The sequence below is a fragment of the Monomorium pharaonis genome, chromosome 5, assembly GCF_013373865.1.
Source record: "Monomorium pharaonis isolate MP-MQ-018 chromosome 5, ASM1337386v2, whole genome shotgun sequence".
NCBI classification, from domain to species: domain Eukaryota; kingdom Metazoa; phylum Arthropoda; class Insecta; order Hymenoptera; family Formicidae; genus Monomorium; species Monomorium pharaonis.
The window spans coordinates 21,329,469-21,353,860 of record NC_050471.1 but is presented as its reverse complement, the minus strand read 5'-3'; the positions used below and the strand labels follow the sequence as shown (position 1 = coordinate 21,353,860).

Here is a 24,392-nt window from a genome sequence, read left to right as displayed (position 1 = left end):
AAGAAAACAATATACGTAAAAACAATAAACGTTATTAATTGTACTAGTTAACTCCATAACTTATATACGCACAGAATAAAGATAGTGCATCGGATCCGTACGCAATCGGGTCCGTGTGCAAACGAGTCGGTGCGCAATCGGGTCCGTGTGCAAACAGGTCCGTGTCCAATATTCGTGTCCAATCGGTCTGTATCCAATCGAGTCCGGGTCCAATCGGATCTGTTTCCAATCAAGTCCGTGTCCAATCGCGACTGTGTCCAATCGGGAAATACTACTGTGTCCAATCGCTTATGTGCGCAATCGAGACAGTCCCTAGCGAGAGGGAGAGCAGGGAAAGTAGGAAACAAGATGAGGGTGCAAGTAGAGAGATAGGAGAAAAGAGGAAAGATAAAGAAAATTTTGGTTAAGCTGAGAAAGAGAGGGGGGAAAATTAGAAGAGGGGAGGAGAACAAGAGGTTAGATATTTTATTTTGGAATATAGCAGGAAAGAGTAAATAAAAGGGAAAGGGCAAAAGGGAGTTTCGAAATAGGAATAAAGAAGAGTTAGGGGATAAGAGAAGGAGAACTAATCAAAGAGAGGGGTGGATCGTGACGAGATTGAGAGAGGTAATAAAAGAAAAGGATTTAATAGTTGTATCAGTTTATAATCAGGACAAATGGGAAAATATTGTTGCGTCGAGTCACCGTAGGAACATTCACGCACACACACACACACGCTCGCGCCGAAGGAAAACTAAACCGTAATATGCTTTTCAATAATTTTATTAACCCAGGTAGCAAGCTCACGTCATTTTGACGTCCCAAAATGGTCATTTACTGACTATTCTTGACGTCACAAAATGACGCCCTTATGAGGTTAAAATGACGGTCGAATGTCACAAATTCCTGACGACATGAAATGTACCGTATTTTGACGTCATGGAATGACGTGAACAATATGTTGTCAAAAAGATTTCTAAAAGATATCCTGTTTCTGAAAATAATAACATAAAGAGACTTTTAAAAGATAACATATAATGTCAGAATGTTAACCAATGCGTCGTTTTTTGAGAACAGAAAGATATCATGAAACTGATATCTAAAAGATTTCTTAAATCGGATATCTTTAAACTGCAACTAAAAAAAAATAAAATAAAATAAAAATTTTATTTTTTTTTAATTATTTTTATCAACAGCACATACTAAATTTAGGACAAATTTTTATTAATTAATTAAATTTAAATTATATTATTTTATTTTATTCTTACTTGCCGCTGGTAGGTTTGAACCCGGGACCTTAGGATTACGAACCTTGTACTCTACCTGCTACGCCAATTTGACTCATCGATATGGGTACTTGGTATTGTCTACATATACCTATATGTTATAAACTGACGCAATTATATTATTTTTTATAAAAGCAATTAAATTTTGCAATTAAAAATAAATAGCATTAATTTATTTACTTATTAATTTCATTGTTAAATTTATCTTTTTTCATAACCTTAATAATAAAGGATAACATTTTCAAGAAACTTAAATGAAATTCTTCAATGAGATATCTCAAAGACCGCTCTTAGTAGACGTCTCTGATAAATGTTACCATTTTGACATCATTTCCAAGATATCTAAATGTTTTCTTAAAAAAGTTCTCTTAAAGTTAAATATAATGTTAAATATAATAAATATAATATGCTTATACAGGGAGTCCCAGAGCATACTGGTCACTGTTCATAAAAAGGTAGATGGGATCGAGATGAACATAAAAGTTCAATATTGTTGTGGGTTTGGTCTGCTAATAATCGAGATATAAATTTTTTAAATTATGCGAATGAGAGCGCGCCTTGCGCGCCGAAGGAAGGGCTCGAGCCGCTCGAGCCATAGCACGGCCTACTGTTTCAAGTATTGGCTGCCGGCGGCGGCGGGGGAAAGAAGGAGAAGCGTGGCGTCGTCGCCGTTCCCACGTGCCGCACCGTGCCTAAGCTCGCGTCGATGGCTGCTACGCACACTCGCGATTACATGACGAGATTATAAATTATTAATAAAAATAGGACAAATTTAAATCGTAATAAACTTTTGTAAATAAGAAAGTCGAAAGAGAGAAAGCGATGGAAACGTATGGAACCTGCAAATAATATAATATTTGCCGCATCAAATTCTCTCATCGTTTTTTATGGAATATTAAATTAACGAAGATTTATCACGATTGATTCTTTATACATTCTCCTTTCGTAACCATCTTATTAGAAAATTACGAAATGCACAAAATACTATCCCTAATATGCACTCTTTGTAAAATAACACGATAGAAAAATATTCACGTTTGATCTAACGACTTCAGGATAAATTATTCGATGCAACTTCTATGGTAATTATAAGTAATTAGAGATCAATGTTATGTCAAGTATCGTTAGTATGGTTAACTAGAAATGATTTTCTCTTGTATATGATAGAGAACTTCGAATTTCTTCTATCGTTAATACATTATAAGTCACTGAAAATCTGTCGTAATTAATAATGCAATTAAAGGTAGAAAAAACTGTAAGTTTTCTATGGTTATAAAAGAAAATCCTTCGTTGTGTTAACAATACATGATATTGAACATTAATTTTTGAGCATAATTATCGTAGCATCGCGCCTAAGCTATCGTGAAATCGTTACATCAAAAGGGAATATTTTTCTGTGTTATTACAAAGAGTGTAACATACTATGGATAAGTATTTTGCGCATTTTAGTAGAGCACATGATAATAGCTTCTTTTAAAATTTATGACAGTTTACGACATTTAAGACTATCACCAAAAAAAATGTTTTATTAAAAATAATCATTATTTATTAAAAAAAAAAAAAATTTAGTAATTGCTTCTTTAAGCATTAGAACTGATATTTTTTTGTACACATGTATGTACACGTACACATTGTGCGTAGCCATTGCCGCTTGTTGTAACAACTCCCTCCGCGTGCCTAGCAATCTCAAGGTTCAAGCGCTAGGGAGGGGCAGCCGCCGCGGTCGGGCGCTCGGCGTGCTTGCATTTGCCGGTAGGCCGGGCTAATACAGAAAATTTTACAAGTCTATAACTCGTTAACTATTGTGAAAATGGAAAAACGATGAGGATTTTATGTTCAGCTTAATGCGCTCTACCTGCTTATAAAAATTGCATAAATCTTTACCAAACACCCTGTATATAATCATATATAAAAGTTTCCACAATTATATATGGCACCACGGCGTATCGTTAACTTTGATATTATTATACTGGACAACATATATGTTTTAAGATTATAGAATATATAGATTTATATGATTATATACAATCATATATAAAACCTTCCATCAATATATATAAATTTATATATAGTCATATATGATAACATATAATCATATCTGATTATATATTAAAATTTTTTCCCAAGTAGCTATTATACATCGTTTTGGCGTTACAGTTATTCAACAAAAATTGTATAATCGTAACATAACACGTTCGTATCAATGTTATTACGGAACGATGTGTCGTAGTTGACTCAGAAATCAGACATTATAACATCCTGAATGACAGATCTATTTAATAATAAAAAAAATTATTATAAAGATAATGTTTTCAAAAATAACAGTTTGTCTACAATTACTGCGCACAAAAAATGCACAAAATCGAAATTCATCGTGTGCTGAACAAAAACAGAATAATAAATGTATACTATTCAATTTTTTCTTAGAATTACGATCTATATAGTTAACCATCTAATTAATCATTTGAACGCTTCAAAGATTAGTGCTAAATAGATCGCAATTTCCATCAAATTAATTATTAAGATTATGGAAAAAGATAAATTTAACAATGAAATTAATAAGTAAATAAATTAATGCTATTTATTTTTAATATGTTTTGCAAAATTTAATTGTTTTTATAAAAAATAATATAGTTGCGTCAGTTTATAACATATAAGTATATGTAGACAATAACAAGTACCCATATCGATGAGTCAAATTGGCGTAGCAGGTAGAGTACAAGGTTCGTCATCCTAAGGTTCAAACCTAGCAGCGGCAAGTACAAATAAAATAAAAAATTACATAATTTAAATTTAATTAATTAATAAAAATTTATTTTAAATGTAGTGTGTTGTTGATAAAAATAATTTAAAAAAAATGAAATATTTATTTTATTTTATTTTTCTTTGTAACTGTTGTGTAACGGTTAGATAACATGTAATTATAACATGTTATATTGCTGAGTCGGAAATTGTAACTTACATGTAAGTTACGTGTAATTTCAGAGTAACGTAACCTGTTATATTCGGTTACATTGCTGTTACACTGCTGCTATATTACTGTGTTCACTGGGTATATTATTATTATTATGTGAAAATTGTTTATCGTGCGAGAACCCTTACGTTTTTTAAAAAATGGATGAACTTAACAGTAGGAAGTAAGTGGAGGGAGGCGAACTAGGAAAAATTGTAAATATATAGGTAATAGTAAACTAAATTAGGGCAGGATATCTTTAGGATAAAAAAAGATGAAGGAACGGAAGAATGAAAAGATGAATAAGTAGATTTTGTGTAAACCAAGTCTCCTTCTTAGCTGTAAAAAGCTGAAGTAAATGAATAATATATACATATATAATTAAAAACCAACAATATGAATACGGGCCCAAGACCGGATATCCTAAGAACGTCCAAATATTGGCCATTGATGGATGTCTGAAATCGAACATACAATGGACGTCCATTTCATGTCCATAGACGTGTGGACGCAAAATAGACACAAAATGAACGTCCATAAGAGTGAGTCCCAGATGCGCACAGTAATAAATGGACACAGCAAGCTGAGTGAAACAGACACAGTAACAAACGGACACAGACCAAACGGACACAGTAACAAACGGACACAATGCGAAACAAACACAGACCAAACGGACACAGTAACAAACGGACACAGTTATGGTATATCCACACAAACTTGCATAAGCGCATAAGCATATACATAAAAAAATTGATTGATCTACAAGCACTTACATAAAAAAATAGACCAATCGAATTTCTTATGCATATGCTTATGCGTTTATGCAAGTTTGTGTGGATATACCATAATAAACGGACACAGTAATAAACGGACACAGTAACAAACGGACACAGACCAAATGCGCACAGACCAAATGGACACAGTAACAAACGGACACAGACTAAATGCGAACGGACCAAATGCACACAGTGCGAAACGGACACAGTCGCAAACCCATGTGGTGCAGAGAATGCTTTGCACACACACACATACGGAAGGGTGCAAGGGGGACTTCGCCCCCACCCACTCCATCGATAGGGGTGCCCTGAAAAGTCGCAACCCATGTGGTAAGTTCGTGCGCATTTGGTTCATACGCATTTGGTCTGTGTTCGTTTGTACTGTGTCCCTTTATTACTATGTCCGTTTGTTACTGTGTCCGTTTGTTACTGTGTCCGTTCATTACTGTGTCCATTTGTTACTGTGTCCGTTTGTTACTATGTCCGTTTATTACTGTGTCCATTTGTTACTGTGTTTGTTTGGTCTGTGCGCATTTGGTCTGTGTCCGTTTCGCATTGTGTTCGTTTGTTATTGTGTCCGTTTGGTCTATGCGTATTTGGTCTGTGTGCATTTGGTCTGTGCGCATTTGGTCTGTATCCGTTTCGTACTGTGTCCGTTTGTTACTGTGTCCGTTTGATCTGTGTCCGTTTGTTACTGTGTCCGTTTCACTCAGCCTGCTATGTCCGTTTATTACTGTACGCATCTGGGACGCTCCCGTCCATAGGATGTCCTGGGGGTCTATTACGGTTCTTGGGTGAGTTCACTCACTTTTCACATTTCCAGCACTGCCTCCACTGATTGGTGTATACTTTTAGAACTAACGATATACACCAATCACTGTTGCTCATTTTTTACATTTTCACAGTGAATGAGCTCATCCAAGAACTGTAATAGACCCCCTGTGCTGTCTAAGTTTTTTCAGAAATATAGAATCGACTCCTAGGTCCACGCTGTTCATTTCTACATTGTTAGATATATGCCACGAAGATAGGATCAATATATTATTTATATATTATGGCAAAGCCTCTTCCTGTACACGCACCGGCAGAAATGGTGTCCCTCGGTGTAAAAATTGGGGATTGCGCCGGTTGCATCCTTCATCAACGCTACACGCTCAAGAAGGATAGAGTTATGATGAGTGAGAAAACGTGATACTGATTCGCTGGTGTCCAATATCCGTTTCACTCGCACTCAAGCGAAAGACGTCATTAGTATTGAGTGCGAGTGAAACAGATATGGACACCTGCATATGTACGTTTAAATTTTTGACTTTTTACACGCGAAACGAGATTCCCATAAGATATACATCACATATTTCAAATTCGCTCACTTTTTGCATGACATGTCCATTGTCCTGTTCAAGGTCTGTAGATGAACGACGGAAGGAGAAGGAAGGTCATCGCATGAGCGCCATTTTGGAGTCATAAAGTGTATGTGTAGTGTTTGTTGTACGAGAAGAGTGAGTGAGTAGTAGCAAGGTGAAATTGATACATCGTATTGGCCCCGACCATTTTGTGGCCAAAATGTATAACAATGGATGGGAAGACCTTCCTTCCTCTCCCGTCGTTCATCTACAAACCTTGGTCTTGTTTTTTTTTTTTTTTTGCTTTACTGCTGCACTGGTGCAACAAGTTAGAACGAGAAAAAATATATTTGTCTCACTTTAACTTGTTGCACCAGTGCAGCTAAAAAGAACAAATCAATGTGGAGATCCAACTAATACTATGCATGCTGCAGCTAGAGACCCTGTAATAAGAGAGGTTCCGTTATGTTTCATCGGAATCGTGCAGGCGAGAAAGAGATATATATTTCTGTTTAATACAGTATATACATATATGTATTGCAAGCTGCCCTGGTAAAAATGTAAAGTCGGAGCATAAATCAAATGTAAAGGGAAAGTAAGAGCGTAAGTCGAATGTAAAGGGAGAGTAATAGAAGCGTTAACAATTAAACCTTCTACGAAGCGTAAATTGAAACAATAAAATGTAAAAGAAGCGTTAACATTTCCCAGATAGCACAAAATATTATCATAAATACTCATACAGCGCATGTAGATGCTAAGAATGTTCGAAAGATATTGCAGCAGTACATTGCGTAAATTCTGAGAACATTCGAGATACGTATTACTATTTTCTGAGAACATACTGAGTACATTCCTATTTCCGCCTTTTTCTGCTTCGTAGAATATACTGAGAATATTTTGCAGTAAATACCAAGAATATCACTAGTATCAACGTAGAACCAATATTAAAATATGCACGGTATATTATGTTAACTGGGCATCGGGTGATGACGACGATGACAATGACAATACACGCGTGGAAATTTCGCCTTGCATATAGCTAGGTTCTGGATAGTTTTTCTAGATTCTGTCTAGCATCTGTCTAGAAAAAATGGCTAGTACCAAACTGTATATGTAACTTTCTGAATCTGAGTCCCTAAACACATAATCTATTTAGGAAGTAGCTATAGTGTTTCTCGCACCTTCCTGGCCACTGCATAAGACCAAAGATCAAGGGTTAAAATTTTATTTTTATATTTTCTCAATTCTCTGAAGCTCTATTCAAGGCCCAAGGGACTCTCTTCGAGTGACAAAAATGATACTACACTTTGCTGTTAGGTAAACCTATTGAGCTCACTATACACATCGAGAGATAATTTATTACTGTGGGTGATTTTTTTTTATAAGCCTTTTGGTGTAAATTTTCTCGCGAGAAGGAGAAACGCCGTGCACTCATCTAGCAGCGATCTCTCGAACTACTCGCGGCTGCTGCGGAATGTATAATAGAAAATTTTATAACAATATTCTCAGTGTATATTATGTACAGTATATATATATATATATATATATATATTTACAGTACGGTCCCAGATAACCAGTTTGGTATAATAAAGATATTAGCATCTTGCTATGCATTTATGTCGTCCCTTGTGCTAGCATTCGATGTCGGAAATAAAATTCTTTGCACGTTTCAAACATTATGCTAGCATTACTTAAGATCAGTGTCAAATGCTAGCAAATAACAGCACAAGGGACGACGTAACCCACATAGCACATGATATTATACGAATATTATGTACTCATACTGAAAGTACTGTAGTCGTACGTACCATTCCTAACATTCTAAGTATATTCGTATAACATATTGATCAGTATATCATTTTTCATATGTTCTTAAGTTCATACTCAGAATGTACGAACAAACTACGATGCTTATACTGATTATCCGTATACTGTGATTATCCGTAATATATGAGAACATAAATAAGAACCTTGCGGTTATCTCATGTATAAAAATTTACATCGATCGCGCACTGATTCACACCCAAAGCGCTATCATTACCTTATTCTCCCTTGTAAACATTAGTCTGAGCGTAAAACTGTCAACGTATATTCTGCAGAACATATTCAGTTTAAGCGCTACCTACGGCAGTGTCGGCGGTTCCCACAGTGTCCCCAGCTGTTTTGTCTTTCCGATGAGTTTACGTTTGCTGGGTTGCACGATTTCGCAAGAGATTCTTTATCCAAGGTAATCTTTCCCTTATGTCACGCAATATTGATGTTTATATTGAATACATTACTACAAATACTTACAAAACTAAATTATGTAATATTTTTTTATATATGTAATGATTTTCTATAAGTCTTGTTAATAAATTTGAGGTTATCTTGGTTGCTGCTAAGATCTCAGAAAGAACTTATACGATGAATAATATTGTCATTACCTACTAACAAATATTGATAACATAAATCGTAAGCGGTTAATGTTTGTGCATTAATGAACAACAGGGCTGACAAAGCATGTCTCGCAAATTAATTATTTCTATATCTTATAATCAAAGATGGAGTGAGGAGGGAAAGAGAGATAAAGAGAAAAGGTTGCAAGCCACGCTCCATCAGCTCTGTTGTTTATTAATGCACAAACATTAACCGCTTACGATTTATGTTATCAATATTTGTTAGTTATGACAATATTATTCACCATATAAGTTCTTTCTGAGATCTCAGCGGCAACAAAGATAATCTCGAATTTATTAACAAGACTTATGAAAAATTATTACATAATTTAGTTTTATAAGTATTCTAACTGTACGTTATCAGAATTATGTTCTATTATTCGTAGGAAGCAGCCAAAGAACTGCCGAGGTGTCTCAAATTAGTTTTATATCCGGACGATGTAAAACCGGATAAAAATATTAAGGACCAGTTAAGGAAATATTTGATTTTTTCAGCATAATTGATTGTAATATTGTTTTGTAATATGGTTGGTTGCAATATTGTTTTGTAGACTAAAATGAAATAATAAATTTATTTCAAAGTTGCATAAAAAAATTCTTTTTTAATAAAATTCCACGGATACGCCTACCTAATCTATAAATCTGATTCGATGTGAGCGCGCGCGCATAGGCGTGTAAATGTATGCGTGCATATACATGATCGACCATTCCCTGACGATTCACATACTATACAGATACTGCGGGATATTCGCAGGTACGTACTATGCCGTAGGAGAAGCGAGACATAGGAAGATACTTAGTTTGTAATGTAGTATATCTCAGTACGTATCTCGATTGTTCCCAGTATCTACGCAATCTACTGTTCCGATATCCTGCGGAACGTTCTCAGAATCCACGTGTGCTATGTGGGAAATGTGTAGCAAGATGCTAACATCTTTATTAGCAACATAAGAACAATTTGTGCTCATACATACCCAGCAAGCAAAATGCTAGCAGCTTGCCGGCAATATGCCAGCAAACTCGAGCATGATATCGCAGCAGATTTCAATCTGCTGCTTCCTCATTAAGCTTAGTTTCTAACAGCACAGATTATCAACAGAAAATATTGATAGAAATACAGCAAAAATCGAATATCATCTGCTACCATAACATGACAGCAAATTCATAGTAAATATCAAACACAATCTGACAAATTAAACTCTAAACGCAGAAAGACAGCAAAAACGAAGCATGAAATGCTATCACGCTGCGACACCAGAAACGCGGCGAAGATACAGCACGATGTGTCACATGAAGTACTGACAGCAAAATGCAGCAGAAATCGAGCAGAGCCTGCCGTCATGACATACCGGCGAAAACGCAGCAGATATAGAACGCGATCTGCTTTATCGGTTGTGACGGCAAAAACATAGTAGAAATCGAGCACCAAGCTGTCGTCACAAGTAATCAGAAAAATATAGCAAAAATTTAACACGATATGACGTATTATTAATAATTTTTAATTAGTAAAATAAATAATTAATGTATGCAATGTACATATGTTTATTAATATTATTATTACATTTAATTTACATTATATAATTTTATAATTTTGATGATATTTAATTTACATATATATTACGAATTATATATTTTATGATTATATACTTAAATTTAAATGTGGCGTTTTCGACTGACTGCAGAGAGTTAATTAAACCCAAGATGATATCACATGCAAGAACCGTCCAATTTGAACTTTTTTTTATATGAAGGTGGAAATCTTTGAGAAGACTTCTGGGAGGATCAGGTCCGGGAAGTGTAGGATTCGACGGGAGACACGTCGGGCGATCAACCTTACTACCGCCTACTCACTAAAATCATCTATTATAGAGGATTCATGGCTCCTGCACACAGGACGCGGCAAAGCGGCATCGCGGTGGCCAATCACCGTCTTGCTTTTTTATTAATACATATATGTATTATCAGAAAAGCAAGACGGTGATTGGCCACCGCGATGCCGCTTTGCCGCGTCCTGTGTGCAGAAGTCATCACACATCTGATGTAGCAAACTCGCGTTCTATACCTGCCGCGTTTTCGCCGTCATGTCATGACGGCAGGCTCTGCTCGATTTCTGCTGCATTTTTGCTGTCAGTACTTCATGTGATACATCGTGCTGTATTTTCGCCAAGTTTCTGCCCAGGTAGCAAGCCTACGTCATTTTGACGTCCCAAAATGGTCATATCTGGTCATATGTCGTCAAAATGACCATTTTTTTACATGACCTAAAATTGACGTCATGATGTGACGTCATTTCGTAGTCATATTTCAGTCATGATCTGACGATTACTTTCCCAGACAGCACGCATCCAAAATCGGGACATAAAGACGTATTTTAGACACGGTCTAAAGCAGTGTCTACAATGAGATTTAAGGCGTAAGGCATAAGCATATTATATAAGCATATTATATTTAACTTTAAGAGAACTTTTTTAAGAAAACATTTAGATATCTTGGAAATGATGTCAAAATGGTAACATTTATCAGAGACGTCTACTAAAAGCGGTCTTTGAGATATCTCATTAAAGAATTTCATTTAAGTTTCTTGAAAATGTTATCCTTTATTATTAAGGTTATGGAAAAAGATAAATTTAACAATAAAATTAGTAAGTAAATAAATTAATGCTATTTATTTTTAATGTTTTGCAAAATTTAATTGCTTTTATAAAAAATAATATAATTGCGTCAGTTTATAACATATAGGTATATGTAGACAATAACAAGTACCCATATCGATGAGTCAAATTGGCGTAGCAGGTAGAGTACAAGGTTCGTAATCCTAAGGTCCCGGATTCAAACCTACCAGCGGCAAGTAAGAATAAAATAAAATAATATAATTTAAATTTAATTAATTAATAAAAATTTGTCTTAAATTTAGTATGTGCTGTTGATAAAAATAATTTAAAAAAATGTAATTTTTATTTTATTTTATTTTTCTTTAGTTGCCGTTTAAAGATATCCGATTTAAAAAATCTTTTAGATATCAGTTTCATGATATTTTTCTGTTCTCAAAAAACGATGCATTGGTTAACATTCTGACATTATATGTTATCTTTTAAAAGTTTCTTTATGTTATTATTTTCAGAAACAGGATATCTTTTAGAGATCTTTTTGACAACATATTGTTCATGTTGCGTCGATGATCACGCACGTCCAACAATACAAGAATATTCAGGCATATTATACACGAGGCGTCGGACGATCGAACGTTCTCGCGTGAACGGACATGCATGGGCAAGTCGTGCGATGCAGGCCGGTGACGCGTCGCGAGACCACCAGAATCTTCCCGAAATCCTTCTCAAGGTATATAAGAGGGGACCGGTGAGACGAGCGACTCTCCTGTCGGGATACTCGAGCGGTTAACAACACAGTTTTTGTATCGTACGACGAACTCTACGTGCAGCCAATCAGTCGAGAACGCGCAGTGCCCGTGTATAAGTGATCCAGGAGCCGGGACTCACAGGCTCCGTCACCACACGTGGCCATAACGTACGACGCTCTCGAGCCAATATTCGAACGCTATATTCGGAAAGTAAATGCGCTATTGTGCGCGAACCAATATCTGTAAAGTGTATCACGAATTGAAATAAACTGATATTCTGTTACGCGAAATTACGGAGTGAAGATTAGTTTTTTCATCCCGACACAACAGTTCACGTCATTCCATGACATCAAAATACGGTACATTTCATGACGTCAGGAATTTGTGACATTCGACCGTCATTTTAACGTCATAAAGGCGTCATTTCGTGACGTCAAGAATAGTCAGTAAATGACTATTTTGGGACGTCAAAATGACGTGAGCTTGCTATCTGGGTGGTATCGCAGCGTAATAGCAAATATATCAAATTTCTAGCTACATTTTATTAATTTAATGTGACATCATGACATATCTGTTTTTTTATTTACTAGTACATAACAATGCGCGCGCTACGCGCGCGCCATTTATCATTTTAAATAATAATACAAAGTTTTTATAAAATTAATACATAAACATTTTTTAAAAATTAAAGAAATTAAAACATCTATGATTTAAATTTTACATATCAAAGAAAGATTACGCCAAAAATATATAAAGGTATTTCTTATTAATTTAAAATAATTTATACAATACGTTACATAATATTTATTAAAATTAAAATTAATGCATTTTTTATTTTGATATAAAATTCTTTAAACGAAGCAAATAAAATGTAAATAATGGCGTATTTATTTGAAAATAAAATGTATAACGTGCATGAGTAAAAAAGTTTAAATATTAGTTATTACAGTTTTTGTATTAGTTATTACAGTTTTTTCATTTTATTACATATATATTTCTTTATATACATAATTTTTAACATATCTATTATCTCGTTGCTTACCTAAATAAACTCTTAATGCTCGCCAAGAACGAACTCGCGAAAAGGCAACATACAGTTGTCCATGATTAAAAACATCTTTACGAAGATCTATTCCTATTCTATCAAATGTTTGTCCTTGCGATTTATTAATCGTCATAGCGAAAGCTATCTTGATCGGAAATTGTCTTCTTTTAAAAATAAAAGGATATATATTTTCACAATACAGTGTTATACGATTTATAAAAACAATATCTCCTCTTTTGTCACCTGTTAAAATTGTGCATTTTAATAAATGATCAGCAAGTTCTGTAACCATTAATCTTGTACCATTACAAAGTCCTTCATTTATACTAAGATTCCGTATTAACATAATAATACAATTTGGTCTTAAACGTAATTCATGAGGAGGTAAACATGATGGATTTAAACTATTTAAATACTCTGGTAATAAAGATTCGTTAATATCATCATTATTTCCACAGTTTACAGCACTATCTATACTTGTATAAATTCGTTCTTTTGTTACATCTAACAATTCTACAACTTGTTTATTAATTTCATCTACATCAATATTCTTTGCTGAAAGTATTGCACATTTAGCTACTTTATTAAAATCTTTATTTCGTATTAATTCACCATATATATCTGTGACAATATCTGTATCAGTTGATGCTATACAACATTCAGGAATTTGTATATTATCATTAGAATCATTTAACTTTCCATCACCCACGTCTAATAAAAATTTTGCAAATTCAATTTCTTCTGGAAAAATTCGCATGTTTTGCGTTAAAGAAAAATTTTTAAAATATTTCCAAGTTAAACTAAACTTAATTGAAAGATTTATAATTTCACTTCGAGTTCCATGTACTTTAATTGGAAGAAGTTGTCTAAAATCACCGCCTAATAAAATTATTTTTCCACCAAACGGTAAATTATTATTCATAATATCACGTAATATTCTGTCCATAATATCTAGAGCATATCGTGGTGCCATTGGTGCTTCATCCCATATAAAGATATCTGTTTTTTTTAAATATTGAGCTTCTTTAGATTGAATTTTAATGGTAGATGAAGAATCAGCAAATAATGGAACAGGTAATCCTAAAGTTTTATGAACTGTCTTTCCAAAAGGAAGTAACGTTGCTGCAATGCCTGTGAAAGCCATTGTACATACGCGTTTATTTCGTATTTTAGCTAAGTAATAAATAGTTGTATATATAAATGTTTTACCTGATCCACCTGGACCGTCAATATAAAAACAATGATTATTATAACTATTATTATCTAGTATATTTAATACTAAATCTACTATTTCTTTTTGTTTTTCATTTAATTGTTCATATTGTTTAGTGCTAATTTCTACAGCTTGTTCAAATGATACATAATCTTGTTCCTCATTATTTACTATTATTTGTTCCATTTGTGGAAAATCGATGAAACTTTTACCTTCTGCTAAGAGCATAGCACCGATTTGTTCATAAGCTTTTTTTTGTCCTTGTAATGTCCCAAAATGTCGTGCATAATCTTCCGACATTGCTACTTTAAAACTTTCCCAGAGTTTTTCAGGATGTAATGGCTGACAATGTAATAAAATGCGTACAAATAATTTACGAAGTTGCCGTGGCATCATCCATACGATAGCTTCATTCATAGCTCGATTCCATTCTTCATCATCTTCAATCAAGCCTAATGCTAAACATGTTTCTGAAAATGATTGATAAATTTCACCATTTACAGTTTTTAAATCATTAAAACTGGTGGCTCCTTTAACTGTTAGTAATAATAATCTTAAATGAAATAATTCTGTTTGTGTTGGACTAACAGAATACATTCGTCCAATACAATTATAATAATTATTGCGTTTAACCCAGTGCGATACGTTTCTGCCGTTAATTTTTTCTTTTTTAAAAGTATAATAGTGTGGAATTTCTATATATAAATATTTTCTTGCTTCAACATCGCGTAAATTTAATGCAAAATAATCAATTAACATAGTAACTTGATTTAAAGCAGAAGTTAATGCATTTTCAATAGAATTATTTTCAATTATTATATTTTGTTCATTAGGTAGATGAACTGGTAAACGTACTATAGTGTGGCTTTTATCTTGTAATTTTTTACCAAGTATACGCCAGCTAGCTTCCACAGGCCCAACGTAACGAGTTTCAATATAATCATGTATTTCATCATGATTTATAATTATATTTTCTGTCACTGGTTCAACTGTTATAGCTGCAGCGTCGTGACCTTTATAAATATATTTATACAGATATTTTACTGACTTAATACTTGAAACTACTTCGACGTTGATATGACAATTAAATATAACTGACAGTATTGGACAATATGGAACAACGAATCGATTGTCAACTATATATCCATTTGGTCGTTCAAAAGTTTTATTATTATTTCGTCGGCGATAATATGGATAAGCATCTTTATCCATCCTTGTTTCGTCTAGAAAAGTTTTCGGATAATGTTTCGAACATCGACCATCTACTAAACACCAATCACCGCAAGGTCCATGTATCATATGTCTCATAACTATGTCATGTAAATTACGATTTTCACATGGATCTGGAATTTCCGCAGAAATATATTTATCCACAATTTCTGGAGTTGTTATTTTAAAATTATATTTCAAAGTAACCAACATATGGATATGTGGTAGGCCACGTTTTTGGAATTCAATAACATATACGTATGCTGCTGTTTCACCAAAAAAGTTTTGTTTAGTGATCAAATCTATCAGATAATCTTTTTTAATATTAAAAACACGAGCACAAATATCAGGTCTATCGGAAACTTGTTGACCAGATAAAAGATTTTCTTCAATTTCACGCCATTTCGGATTACAGGTCATTGTAATAAAAAGATCCGGTTTGCCAAATTTAGCAACAATTGCCATTGCATCTTGATAATTTTGTAACATGTTACGCGGAGATCCGATAAATGTAGAAGGAAGTATAACCATTTTTCCAATACGACCGTTTAAATTATTCGCCATATTTTGCATATAATCTATTAAACCCTGATATGTTTCAGATCGTAATTCTTTTTGATGAGTTTTACAAAAATCCATCCTATCTTTTTCAATTTTTACATAATTATCTACCAGCCATTGTTGAAATAAACGTCGTCCTAATAAGAAAGCATTAAAGTCATTACGAATAGACATACGATATTTAATATATTGTCCTCTAGTTATTCGCCTATTACTATTTAATTTCATTAAATTACGATGCCATCCTTGAGTCCCATATGGATAAAATAATGGATATATCCATGGTTCAACATTTGGATCCATAGAACTAACTCTTTGCAAAGTTTTATTACTCTTATTACGTATTATAACATATGCTTCTGGAATTTCTCCATCAGCAGTTGTAGAAAAAACAGCAGCAACTTCATTCGTTCTTTGAATATTATATCGACGTCGATCTATTCCTGGCCTTAAAGTAAATACCAATTGTAATTCTGATAATGATTCATTATTAGATGCTGATTGCTGTTGATTTTCCAATTCTTCACCCATCATTTGATATGATTTAGCAAATATATTACATTCTCGCATTATGTACTCAAGATTATGTATAATTTCTAAGTCTAGATTCGAATTTTCATTAAAACGATGATTTATTGCTTCATTTGAATCTATAATAAAAAGTTGACCATAGGCTGGAATTTCATTTGGTGCAGCAAACAGTGCAGTATTAATCTGATAATATATTTGTCCTTGTATTTTAAAACAATATGGACCAGGTCGTTGATTTTGAAAATTAATCAAATTAGCATTAAATGATGCAAATGAAAATGAAGAATTATAACTACGAATATGTTGAAAAAAATTATTAGATTTTGCATGATTTCCTTCAAATAAAGTACGCAAAAAATGAGGGAATTCAGGTAGAGACTCTAGTTTTATCGCTCCATGATTACAGCAATCGTGAAACGAATTTCCTTTATTAGGAACTTTTTCAGCTGCAAAATGTTTTGCATTACAATGAATACAATTTATATTCATAGGACCAATATAATATTCAATTACATTATTAATTGACACTATATTATTATCATTTAAAGGATATTGTTTCCTTTTCCGTAATCGATAATGTGATAAAGATTCTTTTGAACGTTGTTGAAATTGTGATATATTTTCTGAATTTTGTTCCATTACTTCTTCATTCAATTGTATTACATGATTATCTAATTGATAACGAAATTGTTGTTCTGCATATGTTTCATGTATTGTATTATGATTAGCAGATGATGTACTGGGGATACAAATAATATCTGATATTTGACTAACTATTAAATTATTTTTATTAATTGTTGCTTTTTTATTTTGTCGACGATTATATTGATTTTGTGCTTTTCTTTCGCGGCGTTGTTGTTGAAATTTTTCTTGATCTTCTGTATTACGATTAATTTTATGTCTTGGCATTTTTAATTTTAAATAAATATTTCAAAATATATAAAATACTTTTAAAAATAATTAAACAATAATTATTTTAATTTTAACAAAATTTTCAAGTTTTTAAAAATTAATCTTTGAAGTAATGTATTTATTTGAAATGTAATTAATGTATTTATTTAAAATATTGTATATATTATATATATTTTTAAATTGTATATCAATTTTAAATTGTTAAGTGTTTTAGTAATTACAAATTAAAATGTAACATTAATTAGTGATACTAATATTCAATTTTATTATTATTATCAATTATCGAGTGTTATTATACACATTCATATATAAATATATGTTATCATCTTTAACATATCATCATTATTATAATTATTATATATTTTCATTATCATCATTATTATTATCATCATCATCATTGTCATCATCATTATTATCATTATCATCATCATTGTCATCATCATTATTATCATCATCAGTTTCATCATTATCTTTTTTATTGTCATCATAATTATCATTATTATCGTCATTATTATCATTATTATTGTAATTAAATATCTATTATTATATTGTTCGTGAGAGAAAAAGAAAAATTGTTAAAATTGTTAATTGTTAATTGTTAATTGTTAAAATTGTTTTTTAAATATTAAAATAATACAAACAAACAATCAATAATAATTTTCTTTTTTTAGTTGTTTTTCTTTCTCTCTTTCGCGTCTTTCTTAATTTTATTTTTTTCTTCCCCCTCCCTTTCTTCTTTCCCTTTTTGTTGCTCTCCCCTTTCCCCCCTTTCTTCTTTCTCTTTTTGTTGTCTTCCCTTTTTCCCTTTCTTCTTATTTATCCTTTTCTATACTTTTGTTTTCTTGTTTTTTTTTGTTTTTTTCCGTTTTTTTTAATAATAAAAGGGAAAATTACTTTTTTTCTTAATTTTTTACTCTTTTTCTTATTTTAGTGTTTATTCTTCTTTTTTCTCGCAGTAGAAATTAAAATCTAAAAAAGTGCACATAACGCATAATATACACAGAAAAAAAATAATACCAATAACATATTGCGGGCTGCCAACTACATAAAATACTCAATATAATAATATTTGCTGTTAATGCAAGTACAATGTTGATACTGCAATAGCATATATTATTATTGTACTATCTGTAGTTGGCAGCCCATAATTACATATCTTATTGGATATATCACTTTTTTTTCAGTGTATAGATTAAATTTACAGAAATAAAAATAATTAAAGTAGAGAAGGGATTTATAAACCATTATTTTTTATTTTATTTAAATAACTTAGTAAATATTAATATAATACAATTTTTGTTGATATAAACTTATTACCTAGTCAGTTTTGTCAATCATGTTATAAATAGAAGTTTTTCAGATATACATAATAAACAAAATTAATTTTTTGAAAAGGGAAAAACATTACGTTTAAAATGTTGTACGAGATATTGTATATAAATTCTATAACCCCTTGTATAGTTTATAATCACCTTCTCTCCCCTACAAATCTAATTACAATAAACATCAAAATTAAATTTAACAAATAAATTAAAATAAATATTATATTAACCTTTTATGTATATACATGCATTGTTATTATTTCAATATTAATTTAATTATGTGTACTATGTATTTTTATTTTAACTTAATTTAGAGGGAACAAAAGAATTAGACCTAACTGTATAAAATATTTTTCAAATATTCATATTATTTATATAATAAATAAATATAATAAATTCTATATATAATAAATTAATTTACAGTTTTTCGAGGAAGGTGGGAAAGGAAAATTTTAAGATGTTCTTGAGCATCGAAATTTAGCTTAGTAACTGTGTCTTAAATCTGATAAATCCTGTCGGCGCGCAGTTTAAAATAAAGCTAAGAAAATTAAATTTAATAAAAGAATTATATCCATCACTAAGATCCGATACAGACCGTTAGGCGATTTACAACTTATTGATATGTTTAACATATTATGGTAGGTTAGAATTAAAGTACTAATATGGTTATATTATTTATTTATTTAACTCAATGAAAATAAGCTGGTTTAATCACAAATTGTAAATGTTTAACGTTTATTTTGAGATAAATACAGCAAACAATAGATTAAATGTTTTTTTAATCATGAATTTATGAAGTAATAAATTACGCTTTTGTTAAAAAAATTTTTACATAAAAATAACATATACATATAAGTATATATAATATGTTTATAGATATCTATATAGTTTTTGTATAATCTTTATTCATATATACATGAAAAATAAATAAAACAATTTTTTAAATGACTTAAAAAAAATTATTTTTATGTTTAAAAAAATTATTTTTATGTTGTTTTGTTGTTGTTGTTATTTAAAGTTGTTTATATGTAATTATACATAATCACGATTATTACACTATATTTAAATATATAGTTATATATAAATAATTTTATTATTACATGTGCGTTGTAAGCAATCTCTTTTATGTCACATTTTTGTTGGTACAATCGCTGATTTCAGCACTTTAATCTTATTACATTCAAACGAATTGATCCAATTGATAAATCTCTTCAATTATGTTAAAATCGGTAGAAAGAATTATACTATGCTTTTTTCTGAAAAAAACAATAATTGAATAATTATTAAATAATTAGAAAATAATTAAATAATTAATTAAAAATTTACATAAGTTAATTATTGTAAATTATTTTTATTATAGTTATAGATATTGGTTTTTATTAATTGTGTGTGTGTATAAATATAAATTATATTAAATTGTGTTTAAATAATTTAATAAACTTTGATATATATTTTTTGTGTTATATAAAGAAAATTAGAGACAAAAAAAGATTTTAAAAAATAGAAAGGGAGAGACAGAGAAAAAGAAAGAGAGAGAGATTATACATATACAATACAATTATACATATAAATTTCAATACATATAATATATATAATATGTATTATATATGAAATATGTTTATACATAGATATCTATATATTTTTACATAATCTTTATTTGTATATACATAAAAAATAATTAAAACAATTTTTTAAATGATTTTAAAAAATTATTTTCATGTTTTTCTTTTTTATAAAAAAATTTTAGAGAAAAATAACAAAAAGTTGTTTATATGTAATTATACATAATCACGATTATTACACTGTATTTAAATATATAGTTATATATAAATACTTTTATTATTACATGTGCGTTGTAAGCGATCTCTTTTATGTCACATTTTTGTTGGTCGGCTGATTTCACACAATCGCTGATTTCAGCACTTTAACCTTATTACATTCAAACAAACTGATCCAATTGATAAATTTCTTCAATTATGTTAAAATCGATAGAGAGAATTATATTATTCTTATTTCTGGAAAAACAATAATAATAATTAATTAAAAGTTTAAATAAATAAATTATTGTAAATTATTTTTATTTTATTATAGAGATTAGTTTTTATTAATTGTATAAATATAAATTATATTTATTATTTAAATAATTTAGTAATTTTTAATATATACTTTTTGTGTAAAGAGAGAGGGAGGGAGGGAGAGAGAGAGAGAGAGAGAGAGAGAGAGAGAGAGAGAGAGAGAGAGAGAGAGAGAGAGAGATTATACATATATACAATTATACATATAAATTTTAAATTAAAAATATTACCTTTTCGACAAAAAATGATTAAATTTTATTTCTATCCTTTTTCTCTCTCTCAATCACGCATTTTCTTGTTCTCAATCTTGCGTAATCTTTTATCTATATAATATTAATACTTTTTTTAGTCTATTTCTAATAACTCATATCAGTGTTTATTTCTATCTCTTAAATTATTAAAAAGAATCGATTAAAAAATTGATTTAACAAATCGATTAAATATTTAAAATTCCAATATTCATTTTGTTCCAATATTCATTTTCAATGGTAGTTAATAACAAACTTTCGTTTGTTATTTCAAATGTGTTTGATAATACATTACGGAGTTTAAAAAAGTTTAAGAAAGTACATATAAAATCTGAAAGCAATACAAAAAGGTAATAATAAGAATATAAAGTAAATAAAAATAAAAAAGCAAAAGAAAAAAGGATAAAAAGGGGAACAAAATTCTATATAATTTTCTAATAAAAGTAATTTCTTTTTACAATTTTAATCTTTTATGCTTACTTAATTTTATCCTGCTTTAGACCATTTTAAACATCTTTATTTCAATAATATTCTTCTATACTATACTCACTATACACTTTTTTTTTGCTTTCTTTTTTAACTTCTTTTTGCTTTCACGCTATTATGCTTTTTCACACTCGCACTTTTTGTTCTTGCTCTCCTTCGCTTACTTTTGCACATGCACATGCGCGCGCGTTCACACACACACACACACACACACACACACGCACGCACGCACGCACGCACGCACGCACGCACGCACGCACGCACGCACGCACGCACGCACGCACGCACGCACGCACGCACGCACGCACGCGCACGCACTCTCTCTCTCTCTCTCTCTCTCTCTCTCCTCTCTCTCCTCTCTCTCTCTCTCTCTCTCTCTCTCTCTCTCTCTCTCTCTCTCTCTCTCTCTCTCTTCCCCCCCCTCTCTCTTTCTCGTGTACTCTTTATCTTATTTTCTTTCGTTTTCGTCATTTCTCTCTTTTTTTTATCTTTTTTCTCATTCTTTTTCTCATTTTCTTGTATTCTCTCTTCTTTAGTTTTCTCGCGCTTAAAATTATTAATTTAATTGTTAATATAATTATAATTATATTTTGCACAGAATTTAATTAAAAATGTCAATTTTGAAACGGAACTGGCAAATCTTGAAAGAGAATTAGAAAAAATTGACCCTACCGAATTATTAACAAAAAATGAAGAATTGGATGCAATTCAGATTTTTGATTCGACAGTGTAAGTTTTTAAATATAATTATTTTATTCTGTTAATAAGATTTTATTATATATAAATAAATAACATTTTCAACAATCGTACTTCATTACTCGGATATTAATACACGCTTAGAGATGAAAAACATCAAGCCAATCTCTGCTGATAACTGTATTTAAAATACATATATTGATGCACAATTTTAAACTTTTTTTATAGTGAAATAATCGGTTATATTGATGGGATCGAATCTCCTAGAATAGTCGGGAACAACCAACAATATAAAGTTTTAAAATTTTTCTTAAATAATGGCAGTGGGAGACGAATACAAATTGTTTCGTGGAATGATGACATTGACAGAATAATTCCATATATCATCCCAAACCATGTAAATATTAAAAAAAATAATGTATAACAATTTTTTCACTTTACTTGGAATTACTTGAAAAATCCTACAAAAATACCTATACCTTATTCTATACTTTCTCTATTTCTTTGTCTTTACTTTTATATTTTTACTTAATAACTTTAAGTATAATGTAATTTTAAAATAACATTAATAATATTAATAACATTTAATTTAACGATTTTAATGGAGATTGTTCACCTGGATGGCGTACAAGCCAGAATACCTAAAATAGCATCTTTTAATAATGGTAACGTTTCCTACGAATTGCTAATTCGCAAAAATACTGTAATATCTAATTTGGGGAAATATGAACCCACTCCAAATTCTCAGGATAAACCAATACCAGTGAAATTAAATGAAATATTAAATACAACTCAACGCATTAGTATGCTTTAATATATATAATATTTTAACATATATATATATATATATGTATATATATGTGTGTGTGTGTGTGTGTGTGTTTTTCAAATAAAAATATAATTTATGCAATTCGGAATTTATACATAAAATATATATGCAAATTTATATTTACACATGCATATTTTACAGTTTTGCAAGCTTACATTAAAACAAATTTTTCGGAATCACATGATAATAAACAAAATAAAATAATTGCATATGGTTCACTAACAGATGGAACATATAAAATAGAAGTCCATATTATAAATTTTGACAAACATGAATATAATAAATTTGGAATTCAAAAAGGAGATAAGATAGAGATAATTGGAACTGTTCAAACGACAAGTATTTATGTTTAGTATTAGTATTTTGTGATGAATAATATATTTAACTATAGCTTTAATAATAATATTTTAAATATTTATTAAATTATTTTATTATTATAATAATATCTGTTGTTTTAAAATTAAATTGTTTTAACAAAATTGTATATTTTATATTTGTATTTTACATTTATATTTTATTTCGTGTTACTATTTATCCATAATAACTCCCTATTAATATAACTTAATTATTATTTATCCATATTTTTATAGGTGATCCAGTATATTTACTGGTAAATGATACAAATGATATTCGAAAATTAACGGGTCGCATGAACTTATCAAAATTATTAAAAGGCGTTCAAATTCCTCAAAAAAGAAAAATGTCGGAAACTTTACCTGAAGTAATTTATTTAATTAATATAATGATATTATGTATAACTTAATTTATTATAACATATTTTACAGATAGAGAAGAAACGAAACTCAATATAAAATATAAAATTTACACAATGTGACAATTTAAAAAGTTTTAAAGTTAATATTATTGTATTATTATAATACATAATATTATTATTTATAAGTTATTAAATTCAATTAAAATAATATTATAAGTTAAAATACATGCAAGAAATTTAATAATTTTTATTGATCAAAAGTTCATCAAGTACAAATAACTTAAGTTCGTATTTAAAAAAGAATTTAATAAAAAATAAAAACATTTTACGGATTATACGGATTTTATTATTTTTTTAACAGATTTTCTCACTTTTTCCACCATAATCATTATTAATTTTAATTATACTATGTATTGTAAA

General features: G+C 30.4%; 2 long non-coding RNA genes across 2 annotated transcripts; both read right to left on the bottom strand.

Annotated features, from left to right (window-relative positions):
• Positions 1-10,437: 10,437 nt before the first annotated feature.
• Positions 10,438-10,964, bottom strand: LOC118645551. The gene is made up of 2 exons (XR_004963261.1): positions 10,762-10,964; positions 10,438-10,615 (listed from the first exon to the last, which is right to left on the bottom strand). It is a non-coding gene; the product is annotated as an uncharacterized LOC118645551 (long non-coding RNA).
• An 8,324-nt stretch (positions 10,965-19,288) lies between these two features.
• Positions 19,289-20,994, bottom strand: LOC118645549. The gene is made up of 2 exons (XR_004963259.1): positions 20,770-20,994; positions 19,289-20,179 (listed from the first exon to the last, which is right to left on the bottom strand). It is a non-coding gene; the product is annotated as an uncharacterized LOC118645549 (long non-coding RNA).
• Between the last annotated feature and the right edge of the window lie 3,398 nt (positions 20,995-24,392).